Genomic DNA, 5,000 nt, shown 5'->3' with positions numbered 1-5,000 from the left:
TCTTTCCCTCCCCCTTCTCTCTCTCTCTCTCCCTCCCTCTCTCTCTCTCTCTCTCTCTCTCTCTCTCTCTCTCTCTCTCTCTCTCTCTCTCTCTCTCTCTCTCTCTCTCTCTCTCTCTCTCTCTCTCTCTTCCTTGCTACAAAAGCTTGTTGACCTACTTATGTTAGGTAATTAGGGTTCAATAGTAAAGTGTTTTATAGGGTTATACTTCAATAGAGTTCTAGCAAAACTTTTTATGAACTTGACATCAAAAGAGTCTGCAGGATTTTATATTAAAAGATTCTACTAGGTGCTAAATTAAAGCTTTAGAGGGTTCGATAATGAAAGGTTCGATAGGATATGGGGTTCTATAGGCTCTATAATAGTCATTGTTCAGGCAAACACTGCTATCAAGGCTTGGTTCTAGATGGCCTGAAACCCAATATACATATTTTTATTTTTTTCATAGTCAAGTATTCCTGGCTAAAAAACTTCAAATGGGAATAATGCGTTTGAGTATATATACTGCATATCGTTACAAGTAATACAAGGACGTGGGTGAACACAGATGAAAGTAACCAATTCTTACTAGATAATTCAGCGCAGAACACACACACACGTACATATGCCTTATCTCTCTCTCTCTCTCTCTCTCTCTGTCTCACCCACACACACATATGCACATTTTCAGTTCTATATTTACACGCGCACCCACATATACCGAAACACACACACACACACACACACACACACACACACACACACACACACACACACACACACACACACAGACACTCTCTCTCTCTCTCTCTCTCTCTTACTCACACTCACACGCATACATACCCACATATACGCACATTTTCAGTTCTATATATACACACGCGCAACCATATATACCTACACACACACACACACACACACACACACACACACACACACACACACACACACACACACACACACACACACATACATACACAGACGCACGCACGCACACAAACGCAGCCACTTGCGCGTTCGCTAAACACTTCCTCCCTTGCATACCCCCCCCCCCACCACCCCTTTCCTCACACCCTCTCAAGCATTTCCTGTCTGACACTCCTCTTATAATAGTTAATACTACGATGTCAACACACTGCTCGCTGATATCACCGTCGGAAGGCTGACGTGGACGGTGAAGGTAACAACCACAACAACGGTCTGTTAGTTACCACGAGAAAATGACTGACTTATGTCTTTTGTTTGGAGAGAGAGAGAGAGAGAGAGAGAGAGAGAGAGAGAGAGAGAGAGAGAGGGAGAGAGAGAGAGAGAGAGAGAGAGAGAGAGAGAGAGAGAGAGAGAGAGAGAGAGAGAGAGAAAGATCTTATCAGTTTCGACTGGTCAATCATAAGACGAAGGCGGTTTCACAGCAACCCAATGCGCACACAGTACATTGTAACAGAACAGCGTACCTGTGTGTATGTGTCGTTTCAGTACTTAAATGATTGCTGACCCCCTTCCCCTCCCCCCCCCCCCCCCGCGTGTGTGTGTGGGTGTGTATGTGTGTGTGTGTGTGGATTCCTAATTTCTTTGTCGTCTGCACACTTGTGCGCGCGTGTATGTGTGTATGTATCTGTATAAATGCATTTATTTGATACAATTATACATACATACATATTGTTTGTATATATATATGTATATGTGTGTGTGTGTGTGTATGAGTGTGTGTCATTATTGACTTACAACAATACACAAAAAAATACGTTAATAATCACAAGCGACCCACAACATAAAGATGAAAAAAGTGTGAAGCAATTGGTGCTGACATCCCCTCCCCCTCCCCCCTCCCCCCTCCGCCTTCACATAGTAAAGAAAGTTTTTTTTTTTGTTATTGGCGAAGGTTCTAGAATCCTTGCGCATAACTGTACCTAAGTGTGGTGTATCAGTCAGTGTTAGTCATAAGGCCTTTCACACCGTTATATTGATTTTCAAATCGTAATTGTTTTTGTTAATGAACACACACACACACATATATATAATGTTTTAGAATTTTTCATATCATAAATCTGCGTGAATTATTGTTTCTTATTCATTTTCTTAAGTACAGTTCGGTCGTGCTGTTTGTCCTACTCACCCGCTGAACATACCTAGCCACGGCCTTGTCTGAAATCTCTTCTTCATTTGCTTAGATATACGGAAGTGAATATGTGTGTGTGTGTGTGTGTGTGTGTGTGTGTGTGTGTGTGTGTGTGTGTGTGTGTGTGTGTGTGGATTACTATACATTAATTTTGCTAATTGTAAATATCTATATATCAGGGCCTTGCTTTTGGAGTCAGTGCTTAATAACTCTTTTGTCTACTTTGACTCTACTTTATATACCAATACCGTAATAAAATATGACATGTGTTATGAAATTAAATATTGTTTTTTTTAAGCCCCATCTTATTATCCCTGCACACGACCCTGACACACACAAATACACAAAGAATATCTAAGGAAAATAAAAACAACCTATTCCGTTTTCTATGAATCAGAGGAACGCCATTCGGCTGTCGCCCGCGTGCAGATAACATCAAATCCCGCTATTATTTACGATCTCTCTCTCTCTCTCTCTCTCTCGCCATTCAGCCATCTGCTATCCATTTCCAGAACGTGCAAAAATCGTCTCTGCCATTCATATCATATCTGAAAACAAAAAAAATCGGAAACTGCTGGTGATATGTTTTTGTCGAGTTACTAGTTATAACTTTCCCGACCAATGGCGTCACAACTATGGCGGAAGATGTTTCTGTCGAATAAATGAAACCGCTTAACCGCATTGCTTATTACAGTGTCTGTCAAAGTAAAGGTGTTCAGTTATTCCTCTTAGAACGACTGTATCTCTCCGAATGGGGTTTGTATAACGTTTATATGGAAAAAAAATGAATGGTTATGAAGCGTAAAGCGAAGGTATACGAGCTTATGTTTATTTATTCTCTATATCTTTTTTGTTTTGTTTTTTCGATTACGTGTCTTTGATGAAAAGATTTTACTTAAATATTAAATGGTTTCTATAAGTTTTTTTTCCAGACATACTGATTAGAAGAACTGGGAAAGTAAGAGATATAAGGGGGCACATGTAAACCTTGAGCTGATCTGATGGCTCATGGAATGGCGTGATGTCCCCATACATATATGGAAGTAATGAATTTAGCGTGGTCTAAGGTCTCTCTCCCTCTATCACTCATATATATATATTCATATATAGATATATCGATAGATAGATAGATAGATATAAACACATGCACATACACACGCGTACACGCATGGAAACGCACTCACACACACACACGCGCACACACACACACACACACACACACACACACACACACACACACACACATATATACACACACAGAATCAGTGGCGGCTCGTGGAAAAATAAAATGGAAGGACTGCGTCACAGCCAGCTTCACACAAAAGTATAATGAGAATACTTTTAAGAAACAATAAAAAAAAGATAATTCAAGAAATCATTAAACAAATGGAATTCATAAGTATTCGATTAAAAGCAGCCCCGTGAACAACATTCTGTAACTGGGTCTGGGCAGCATCAAACGCAGCTCCTCGGTGTCATGTAGAGCCAATAAATCCTGCGCCATCGTATACACACACACACACACACACACACACACGCACACACACACACACACACACACACACAAGCACACACACACACAAGCACACACACACACACACACACACACACACACACACACACACACACACACACACAAGAACACACACACACACACACATGCACACAAACACACACACAAGCACACTCAAACAAGCACACACACACAAGCACACACATATTTACATACACGCACATATGTATATAAACACACATACATGCACATATTTACTCGCATACAAATGCTGGGCATGACACAGAAGATCTGAACTGTCACTGGAAAGTCGTAGATAATGTGTCTGTGCTGATTGCTTTCTGATATTTCTCGCTCTCTCACTCTATTTAATGAAGCTGACTGCGTTTATAAAGAGCCTTTTTTCTTTCTTGTCTCTTAGTTATTCTTATTCAGTGCATATTTAACAGAAAATAAAAACATTATTCAACGATGTAATGTTTGGTGAAATTCATTTTTTTTTCTTTCTATGTCTATCCTTAGTCGGTGGATGATATTTGACGGGAAAATTACAATATTCTGCGATATAATATCTGGTAATGTCTCCAAGAATTATATTTCCATTATTTGAGACAAAGGTCATGCTGGTGATATTTTGAAAGATCAGTTTTCTAACTGTGCTTTGCAAGAAATTAATAAAAAACTGAAACAGTAAAGTTTCAATGCCGATGATACTCTTTATGGTTACTTTTATGCCATTCTCGCAGTGTGAAAATAATCTAAAAAAAAACTGCAGAGTTGGGAGAATAGTTCGTTCATCTTTCCTGTTTTAGCGTATGATGGTCTTAATAAGATAAAGAAAAGCATAGTACCGATAAAAAAGAAAAATATGTGTGTGTGTGTGTGTGTGTGTGTGTGTGTGTGTGTGTGTGTGTTAGCTTATGCCTGTTTATTGAAATTAGTAAATTATAGCCTTCACTGCCGACTCTGTTTATACTTTTTGCGGTTGACTTTGTACTTTTCTTACTATTCTATTTTTGTTTTATACATGAATACAAAGAGTAGATCATACTATCTATTTTATTTATATTCCTTTCCTAATGACAGTACATTTAAAATTTCAGGTTTAAGAAACTGAAGTAATATCTTATATCTAAAAAGCGATAATGGACTATACAGTTCTCAGTGGTTGCTGCATGAAAATCCTTTTTTTCTTATTAAGTATTCTGATGGTAAGAAAAAAAAAAAAAAAAAAAAATGACTGTACAGGGAAACATACGAATAACTATTATTCTCATAATCTTTCAGAACCGTTTACAGTAATATAGGGTGTCCGGAATAAAAGAAAGAAAAAAAACATTACAAAAGTGACAACAAAAAAGTAAACGAACGTAACATTATTCTGTTTAGAAA

This window comes from Penaeus chinensis, chromosome 40 (genome assembly GCF_019202785.1).
Source record: "Penaeus chinensis breed Huanghai No. 1 chromosome 40, ASM1920278v2, whole genome shotgun sequence".
Lineage (NCBI taxonomy): Eukaryota > Metazoa > Arthropoda > Malacostraca > Decapoda > Penaeidae > Penaeus > Penaeus chinensis.
The sequence above is the reverse complement of the archived record's forward strand: the minus strand, read 5'-3'. Positions refer to the sequence as shown.